We start from the raw sequence: 11,329 nt of genomic DNA, 5'->3' as shown, positions 1-11,329 counted from the left end.
TTTGTCCATGTTGAGAAGGGTGTGTTATTGTTGCTAATAAGCTCTAAATCCAGTCACAAAATTGCCACGATAATTCTTCAGTTTGAGTCTTGCACATTAAATGACGGTACGGAACTGTAAACAAATGCCTTCCGGAAGTTAGTGATCCCGGAATTAACCTACGGTCTTCTGGAGCTCATACGCAAAAAGGGAGAGCTGAGTTAACAGCCGGGCGGAGTGGCCGAGCGGTTCTAGGCACTACAGTCTGGAACCGCGCGACCGTTACGGTCGCAGGTTCGAATCCTGCCTAGGGCACGGATGTGTGTGATGTCCTTAGGTTAGTTAGGTTTAAGTAGTTCTAAGTTCTAGGGGACTGATGACCTCAGAAGTTAAGTCCCATAGTCCTCAGAGCCATTTAAACCATTTTTTTTTTAGTTAACAAGACATTTTTCTTGCGGAACCTATATTGATTCCATCCAAAATATCGACATCAACGACACAATTCTATAATTTTATGTACCTATTTTCTACTCGCCTTTAATATTTCAATGTTATCTTCTTTATGCGACACATTAAAAGAGAAAGGGTAGAAATAGTTGTAGTTCACTTGCCACTTCCCTTCACCTTTGTGACTTGTAGTGTTCGTTCTGAATGTTACGAGGTGCGGCTAGAAAAAAACCGGACTGATGCTGGAAAAAACATTTATTTACAATTATTTACAATTTCATGTTATCTCCTTCAATGTACTCTCCTCCTCGGTCTCTACACCGCTCCATACGAATTTTCCACTGTTCATAGGAATGCTGCAGATCATTTTCGGTAAGTCCATACATTACTTCCGTCGCTTTTTCTTTTACTGCTTCAACAGTCTCAAATCTAGTTCCTTTCAAAGCTGACTTGACTTTAGGGAAAAGAAAAAAGTCACAGGGGGCCAAATCAGGTGAGTAGGGTGGATGATCTAAGATGGGAATGTTGTGTTTTGCCAAAAACGTCTTCACTGACAACGCACTGTGAGCTGGGGCATTGTCTTGGTGAAGGATCCATGACTTTTTTCTCCACAAATCGTTCCGTTTTCTCCGTACTCGCTCACGTAGGGTAGCCAGGACGCTAATGTAGTAATGCTGATTCACTGTTTGTCCCTCTGGTACCCAATCAATGTGCACAATCCCTTTGATGTCAAAAAAACAATCATCATTGCCTTGAATTTCGATTTTGACATTCGTGCTTTATTTGTCGTGGAGAACCAGAAGTTTTCCAATGCATCGATTGGCGTTTAGTTTCGGGATCGCAAGTAAAAAACCACGATTCATCGCAAGTAATAACATTTTGTAAGAAGGTGGGATCACTTTCAATGTTTTCCAGGATGTCAGAACAAATCATTCTTCGTCGTTCCTTCTGTTCAATTGTGAGACACTTTGGAACCATTTTTGAACACACTTTGTTCATGTTGAAACTTTCATGAAGAATCTGCCTAACACTTTCCTTGTCAACTCCTGTTAACTCAGACACTGCTCTGATTGTTAAACGGCGATCTTGTCGAACAAGTTTACCGATTTTTTCAATGTTTGCATCAGTTTTTGCTGACAATGGTCTGCCAGTGCGAGTGTCATCACTGGTGTCTTCACGGCCATCTTTAAATCGTTTAAACCACTCAAACACTTGTGTTCGTGATAAACAATCATCGCCGTACACTTGTTGTAACATTACAAACGTTTCACTTGCAGATTTTCCTAGTTTGAAACAAAATTTGATGTTAACACGCTGTTCTTTCTGTACACTCAACATTTTCCGACGCACAGACAAAACGTCAACTACTTAAAACAGACGCCACGGGCAGACTGAGTGCAGGAGGCAGATGAAACTCGAGCAGTAGGCGGAGCGAGAGTCACGTGACGGGCCACGCGACTTTCAGCCTTATTGCATTGATTTTATTGTTTCACCAGTACTAGTCCGGTTTTTTTCTAGCCACACCTCGTATCTGCCTCTGGTTAGTTGGCGTTTATCAACGTATTCTTTACACTGGTGCCACATGACGTTAGAACTTAGAACCATCTGTGTGCAAGACTTTTAACATGACATTCGCCAAAATAAAAAAGACTTTACGCATAATATTGACAAAATGATGTAACCATTTGTTTTGCAACACCAGAGGGTTTAAGTACAGGACAGGGAAACTCCGCCAGAGCAATGATTTGCCGGCATTGAACATAGAAAAGTTGATGATCGCTGCATCTACAGGACAGAGAAACTAAGGTTTCGCTTACGGCGTACCTCAAGTGCTGTGAATTTGCATGTGAAAGAAGCGAGTCCTCCTGCCTTTAGCTAATGTGACCACATCAAGTTACTGGAAGAGCTAACCTCTCAGGACGCTGCATACGACACTTTACGTGTTTGCAAACAATAGCGTTAGATTTTAAGCTCTGAGTGGGAAACAGTGTTCCCGGGGTACCGAGAACTCTTGAAGGTTGCAGAGGTACGATCGGTGTAAACATTACAAGGCCGTCAGCGGATGCGTGGCTATATGCGTAAAGGACAAACCAGCAGGCGGCTAAATGCCTCGTGCAGCGCGCGTACTGGAGAATCGCTTACGGTCAGGGGTGGTGAGAAACAGTCCGTGCCGTCAAGAGGATGCGCTGAATCGTTTGATCGCCGCAGTAGGAGTTCTGAATGAAGTGGCAGAAGAGGAGCGGTTATGTTCGCCTGCACGTGCAGGAGGAGGTACAGGGGACAGGCAAAATAATGTGAACACCTGTACTTACGTGGAAATGGTTTATTAATAAGGAGTGGAACCCCATTTGCCAGCAATAAAGGTGCGATTCTTCTTGGAATACTGGCATATAATGATTTATAGTTTACAGTGGAATGTTATGCCATTCATCGATCAGAACCCCTTCTAACTCGTGTAGTGACGACGGAGGCGGAAATCCGCTCCAGAGTCTCCGCTCCAATACCATCTACAATGGTTCGATAGTGTTCAAATCTGGGGACGTGTTGGCCAGGGGAGACGCTGCATTTCATTTGCATGCTCCTCATACCACGATTTTACTGTCCTGGCTGTATAAATGAGTGCATTATAGTCCTGAAATGTGGCATCATTGTTGGGGAACAACATCTGAATCATAGGGTGCACTTTGTCACCTAAAATGTTCACATAATGGTATGCTGTAACACGGCCTTTGAGAGTAATGATGGGACCAGCGGAATACCATGATATGGCTGCCCACACCATCACACTTCCACCTCAACGATTAACCGTTGGAATCAAGCAATCAAGATTGTAGGCTTCTTTTGGCGTTCTCCAGATGTAAACCCGGTTCGATGTTGCAAATAACGTAAATGTTGACTCGTCGGACCATATGACGTGTTTCCACTGATAAGCCATCTGGAAATTATGCTCCTGACACCGTGTTTTACTCTTCTTTGCGTTGGTTTTGGTCCATGAATATTCGCTTTACGAAGTTCTCGGCGGACAGTGTCGATAGATACCGGGTCTCGAAGATGGGTATTGAGCTCTGTCACTTTAGCAGCCGTAGTTTTGTGTTTGTTGGACACAATTTGTGTTAGCGTACGACGATCTCTGTCATTTAGTTGCGATTTGCGTCCACTATTGCGTTTACACTATGATGCCTTTCCGTGTGTTGTGTAGGCTGTCATGACTGTTGAAACCGTTACTCTTGAAACATTCAATAAGTTTGCTGTCTTGGTCACTGATGTTCCAGCTAATCCGGCCCCCACAATCTGCCCTCTTTGGAACTTCGTTAGGTCTTTCATAGCACGTCGACCTCGGCCTCTGAACGCAAATTCAAAGTGTTCACTACTCATAAACAACGTACACTGATGCCCAGTCCGTACTGAACGCACAGTCCTGCGCGACGCATGCCTTACCTGCGTTGTTGACCGTCAAACACAATCATCCCATTTCTACCACTGCTCACATTATTTTGCCTATCCCCTGTACTTAAGAAAAACGCCATATCGTAACAAGATGGCACACGTCTTCAGTCGCCAGTGACGAATGGTTTCAGCATCACTGGGGATTCGCTTGAGGACGGGTGAAGGCTGGAAGTGGCGAAGCGACTGGCTTTGGCGGGCTGGGGGTGGGTGGAGGGGTGTGTGGGAAGGGGCAGGTATAGTAAGGGAAAAATTAAGTGAATTTACGATTAATATAACTTGTCACGTAGGGGTTTCTTGCGTGCCACAACGGAACACACAGCCGTATCAGAGGGGAATCTGTGCAGACGTCCGACTAACATGTGGTTCCTAGAGAGCTGAAGCATCCACACTGTAGCTACAAAAGCAACACTCTATGTGACTGACTGGTGTGCCTCTGTAACTTTGGTAAGGGCGATCTTGTTATGATGGTACTTCGAACAATTTAAAGCAAGACAAAAATATAACCAAGGACCTGCGACGTCAGTGTATGGGTCAACGATGGTAGCATGCTTACTGCTAAAATATTCCATCCATGCTGGAGAAAAAGCCGTTAAGCAACGATACAAGCACAACCATTTCCTGGTCATGGGATCCGCATGTCTGTCCACCTTATACCGTATTTACCTCTGCTTGTCGTTGTTACAGGATACGGAGGTTGGTACTGACTCAAGAACACCGTTACTGGTCACTCCAAGCATGGAGGAACACCACCTGGATTAATGACTTGGGATACACATCTGCAGGTTACGAGACCGTCGCAAACACTTACAACGATGCATACCACTAACCAACAAGCAACCTTCCAATCTGGTGTTGGGGTATTCCCATATGTGAGTACTCGATAAAACGAGACAGACCTAAGTCCGCCACGCACACTCGCTGACGTACGACAAAAGAACACCGCGTATGACTGCGTGCGTCCGTTAGTTCGCCTGCTCCATTACGCAGCCGAACTGGCCTTCCGCCAGATAATACTTCTTTAACACTAAAAATGGTTCAAATGGCTCTGAGCACTATGGGACTTAACTGCTGAGGTCATCAGTCCCCTAGAACTTAGAACTACTTAAACCTAACTAGCCTAAGGACATCACACACATCCATGCCCGAGGCAGGATTCGAACCTGCGACCGTAGCGTTCGCGCGGTTCCAGACTGTAGCGCCTAGAACCGTTCGGCCACCTCGGCCGGCTTTAACACTCTCGATCAGTGTGTGACTAGTTCACTGTGTGACCTTTCTAAAGATAAGGTGATGAAAGTGTGGTCCCGGATGACTTGGCTAACGCACTGCTCGGTACGTGGGACAAGAAGGACGTGCGCACCCATCCCGTTCCGTGATTGGTGGACGGCGGGAGAACAGACTTGCATCGTTGTTAGCAAGCGCAGGCAGCGCCTACATGGGATACGGAGACCGGTTTGGTTAATGTACAGATAAACAGCGACAGGTCGCGTATTATTTGATTTACTGACTACTTTCACTTATCAGCCGCCAGCACTGGCTCCAACTCTCACCACTCTGCGATGGTGCTTAGCGGTGCTTTGAAGCCTCTAGTGCGTTGCCACCAGGGCAACGAAAATCTGGGGATGCTCGCGCCTGATAAGCAAAATTAGTCAATAAATCAAATAGTACTCAAGTTAGGGCGGTTTATTTCCACAATGACTCATTGCATCAAGATGGGTCTCCCACGTTTTAGTTGTGACATCTGTTACTTTATGTGCAGCCGCCGTCACCAGGGGAAAGCTACCTTACAATACTTGGTGGTACTTTGCATTTAAAAGCCAAACATGCACTTGTTTATTACCTGTAACAAGTGAGCGCAGTCTGTAGGAATATTGACAATCTTCCCATAGACACTGAATGTTGTAATAAAACGCAATTCGGTGCTTCTTTGACGTGACGCCCTAATCTAGTCCAAAAGATCTTGCACCACCTGTAAGTCACTTGGTACGTCATCTTACAAATATGACAAGTTGCGATTGATATTTTCTGCCTGTAGTGTCACCCAAAGCCACATTCATTACTAAATGCTCACCTACATATTTTTTGACAAATTGCTTAGTATATAGTGCTGGTAACAAAAACTTGCCTCTCTGCTGTATGTCTATCAGCGGACATTTGGTCTACAATTTTTTGCAGTTTCTTATTTTCGAAGCCAGCTTCGGTTATTAAATTTAGCTTTCTTTGTAAGTACAAACGTAACTCTACTCTGACCATGAAACTTTTCCTTCAGTGAGATCAATTTATCACTCTTTAACTGAGGAAAAATAGGAAAGTCTTAGGTGATGCCACTGTGGCTAGAATTTGAAATTACTGTCCTTGTGCTGTGGCAGCATCATTTGACACTTCTGTTTTACTGCTCCTTTCTACGAAAACGAGTTCATCGTCTCACTCTTAACCAATCGATTATTTGTATTTTTTATATACACAGTGTAGCACTAAGACTAAGGCCCAACGGTACCGACCGGCCGCCACTTCATCCTCAGACCACAGGCGTCACTGGATGCGGACGTGGAGGGGCATGTGATCAGCGCACCGCTCTCCCGGCCGTACGTCAGTTTACGAGACCGTAGACGCTACTTCTCGGTCAATTAGCTCCTCAGTTTGCCTCACAAGGGCTGAGTGCACGGTGTAGCACTCCCTGCCTTAAATTCAGATCAAGTGTGCATTTAAATTGCTTGTGCTTTAGTGTAATTACGAAGCGTGGGTCAATTTCAGTAAGCTGGAGTCAGGAAGATGTCACAGTTCTATATGAGATACTTAACTCGAATGCTGAGTATTTGATGATAACCTTCAATCGAAGATTGCTCGCTGCAACTTCGTAGTCCTGAGTTTCATTATGTGGTATGGCTGATGTTACAGATATAATAAGTACATTAAATATCAGACTGGCTCCATTTAATGACTTACAAACACCTTTTTGATTTAATTTTAACGAAACAAAACCAGTTCTGACGTATTTGCGTACTGTTGTGATGTCGTGTATTCTCGTGAACTGAACTTGCATTGGTTTGACGGGCGCAGCCGCCAGACTGTTTAAATATGTTCTTAACAACCAAGACCAGGACGCATATTATTGACAGCAATGTTCTAGCTTAATTATAATTACAAAAAAATGATTACAGAGTTACTGTAACGCACCACTAAGTACTTAATATAATTTAAACGCATATTTTTAGTGAGAATTAACTATTAAACGTAATTCAGTTTTGCAATGTATGTGTTTTTAACAATCAGAAATTCTCAGATTTTAATTAAATGAAAAATTATTTGATCCAAAATGTTACTAATATTTGTTTTAGAATTTTTAATTGTATAGATCCAGGTCGTGTATTTTCCTGTATTTGCATTTACGAAAATACATGGAATATAACATTTTATATGCCAAACAAAAAATCTGTTACCTGATTAAGTAATAGTTAGGTTGATTAAAATTGTGAATAGCCTAATGAATAACGCTAGTGAAAAATGGAAGTTTTAATAGTAAACATCTGTTTACGTAGTAAAAGGTGGATCAGCGCGATTAGTAAAGTATCGGATTCTCCAATAGTTCGTCTCGAACTACCACAGTACAACTGTTACGAGGTACTACAGTAGGTAGGTGCGTCTAATTCATGCGTACTGCAATAATTAAGATTACTGTGTGATACATGAAAATGTTTCGTTTTTATCCCATAAGTAATCTTGTCTCTTATAAAGCTAATTCGAACACTTTTTCATTGCCTTATACAACGTAACAAACCACCAACAAGTGCCATAATCCGAAACACGAAGCGAGCGATTGTAGGTGTGTTGCCTCAGATGTGATGAAGCAGTCAGTGTCTCTGGTCTCTCATATCCAGGACCTGCTACGTTCGGGCGAATGCGCGGAGCGTGGGGTGACTACTTCGCCAGGGATGAGGTGGTGCTTGCGCAGACGTAGGATGTTGTGCCGACGTTGTTTTGTTTGAGAGGGCTTCACCAGATGTGCTGCGCCGCCCATCGGGTTACAAATGCGTCCGGCAGGTCGAGACAATGGCGAGACGTTACGAGGCGGTGCAGCTGGACCCAGCGTCGCAGTTTCTGGGAACTCCGGGAAACGGGAAGAGGGAGGAGATCCGGTGCTCCGTCAGCGCCCCTCTGACTCGGGAGGAACTTCCGGGAGGCGCTTCCCTAACGTTTGTGAACCATTTCCTGTTTGCCACGATCTGGTCATCTAGTAACGACAAGTAAAATTGAAACTTAAATTCATCATGAGACTCCTGTAGTTAGTCTCGCGTTAAAACAAAACAAAACAAAAAAACCAGATGATCGACACTTCCTCTGAAGTCGCATTGTGAATGATGTTTCTCATCCAAATGAAAATAGAGGGAAGACGGAAACAACCTGGTGACAAAGTCAGAGCAGAGTAGGCGACTTCGCAGAAAGAATTTCAGAATAAAAAAATGTCGTTATTGAAAGTTTTTTGGAACTATCAACAAAGAGCGACAGCCAATCAGCTAGCGAAGGTTTCTCCTGTAAGCGAAATTTCTAGAACAGCGTGTCTCTCCGCTTAAGCTGTATATGATAGAATGAATGTCCATTCATACACTCTGCAGATTACTAAAAATTGAAACTTGTGGCCATTAGTTTCCATTATTAATAATGTACATTAGAGTGGCAAATTTCGACTGTCTTTATGCTTATTGTTTCAGTAGTATAATGTCATTACGGTTCTTCTAGTGTAGTTAATAGTCAAGCTTTACCCAGAAAATATCGCAGAAAATTCGCTTCTGTCATGTGTGGCCATGAAGAAGAATTCAGAAGATTACTAGCTTTGACGAGCTCAAACCATTACGCAGTACGTTGTCTTCGATGGTGAGTGTTCATCGGAAGTGAGGGTATCATCTGGAGTGCCCCAGGGGAGTGTGGTAGGTCCGCTGTTGTTTTCTATCTACATAAATGATCTTTTGGATAGGGAGGATAGCAATGTGCGGCTGTTTGCTGATGATGCCGTGGTGTACGGGAAGGTGTCGTCGTTGAGTGACTGTAGGAGGATACAAGATGACTTGGACGGGATTTGTGACTGGTGTAAAGAATAGCAGCTAACTCTAAATATAGATAAATGTAAATTAATGCAGATGAATAGGAAAAAGAATCGTGTAATGTTTCAATATTCCATTAGTAGTGTAGCGCTTGACACAGTCACGTCGATTAAATATTTGGGCGTAACATTGCAGAGCGATATGAAGTGGGACAAGCATGTAATGGCAGTTGTGGGGAAGGCGGATAGTCGTCTTCGGTTCATTGGTAGAATTTTGGGAAGATGTGGTTCATCTGTAAAGGAGATCGCTTATAAAACACTAATACGACCTATTCTTGAGTACTGCTCGAGCGTTTGGGATCCCAATCAGCTCGGATTGAGGGAGGACGTAGAAGCAATTCAGTGGCGGGCTGCTAGATTTGTTACTGGTAGGTCTGATCATTAAGCGAGTGTTACGGAAATGCTTCACGAACTCGGGTGGGAGTCTGGAGGAAAGGAGGCGTTCTTTTCGTGAATCGCTACTGAGGAAATTTAGAGAACCAGCATTTGAAGCTGACTGCAGTACAATTTTACTGCCGCCAACTTATATTTCGCGGAAAGACCACAAAGATAATATAAGAAAGATCTCGTACAGAGGCATATAGGGAGTCATTTTTCCCTCGTTCTGTTTGGGAGTGGAACAGGGAGAGAAGATGCTAGTTGTGGTACGAGGTACCCTTCGCCACGCACCGTGTGGTGGATTGCGGAGTATGGATGTAGATGTAAACCTAATTTAGTTACTAAGTGAGCTCTTTAACGTACCAGATAGTAGCTGGTGCAATTCAGTTTGAGTGCACGAATCCCCGCACGTTGAGTGCTGAGTGGCTGTCTTTTGTGTCGGTACATTTCCAACCTATGGCTATTTCTACAGTTCTGTTAGTTCCACGTCCCATACCCTGCTCTGACCTTATTGTAATCTTACTTCCTCGTCCCTGTATAGATATTAAAGTATCTACTTGGGACCGAAAACAGAAATAATTTCCTGTCGGCAACCAAATAAGAATATCGCTTAATCTCGAACATTTCGTCTAACTTTTTGCTCTTACACTTTACATTATCCAAAAATGAGAGATAAGTAAATTAACTTAGTGCGGGAGAGAAGGCCGAATGAAGAATCTCGCTAGAGGAAAGGCGCTGCATCTAAGCGGATATTCGTAAGATTCTGTATAAAATATGAGGAACAAATCTAGCAACTGTCTACGATGCTCTTTTCGGAACGCTGAATGGTCCTACATGATTGAAAAGAAAGGAGGTACAGATTGTTCCAGTATTTAAGACGTGTTGCGGAAGAAATGCGTAACCGTAGTGGCCAGACTTATCGATATAAGCTTATTTTAGATTCATTGAATCTCTTCTGTGCTAGCTCTTGTTAACTTGTTCGGGCCCTAAAATCCTCTATGGTGGTCGACACGGATCACGCAGATTCTGATCGCGTAAAAGTGCACTTATTTTACTCGTGAACAACATCTGAATTGCTGTAGACTGCGAATGTTGATTTCTTGGAAGCTTTGGATACGCTAGCGTATAGAGGAGTCTATCTTGCCTCGTTTTGCCTTTTGTTACTGATCGCTTCATTCCGTTATACACGTTTTGAAACTCGATGAATATCAGAGTAAGCTTGTGGTAACTAGATCATTGCTACACTGACATTCTAAGTTCTTTGGTGCGAGGGCGCTTGCGCGGTAAAGTTACATTTGCAGTTGCTTCTGCCGTAACATCTAACGCAAAGAGTGGCGTGTCAACATTCATTTTTCAGCAGTTTTGGAGTCCGCATTGGCATTCGGCCAGCGCCGTACAGTGCAGTGAACTGGCAAGTTTCGCAAGGAAAATTACTCAGTTTATTGTTAGTAACAGTTGAATTTTCTAAAATACACTCCTGGAAATTGAAATAAGAACACTGCGAATTCATTGTCCCGGGAAGGGGAAACTTTATTGACACATTCCTGGGGTCAGATACATCACATGATCACACTGACAGAACCACAGGCACATAGACACAGACAACAGAGCATGCACAATGTCGGCACTAGTACAGTGTATATCCACCTTTCGCAGCAATGCAGGCTGCTATTCTCCCATGGAGACGATCGTAGAGATGCTGGATGTAGTCCTGTGGAACGGCTTGCCATGCCATTTCCACCTGGCGCCTCAGTTGGACCAGCGTTCGTGCTGGACGTGCAGACCGCGTGAGACGACGCTTCATCCAGTCCCAAACATGCTCAATGGGGGACAGATCCGGAGATCTTGCTGGCCAGGGTAGTTGACTTACACCTTCTAGAGCACGTTGGGTGGCACGGGATACATGCGGACGTCCATTGTCCTGTTGGAACAGCAAGTTCCCTTGCCGGTCTAGGAATGGTAGAACGATGGGTTCGATGACGG

This window comes from Schistocerca serialis, chromosome 5 (assembly GCF_023864345.2).
Source record: "Schistocerca serialis cubense isolate TAMUIC-IGC-003099 chromosome 5, iqSchSeri2.2, whole genome shotgun sequence".
NCBI classification, from domain to species: Eukaryota; Metazoa; Arthropoda; class Insecta; order Orthoptera; family Acrididae; genus Schistocerca; species Schistocerca serialis.
This window is presented reverse-complemented; position numbering follows the sequence as displayed.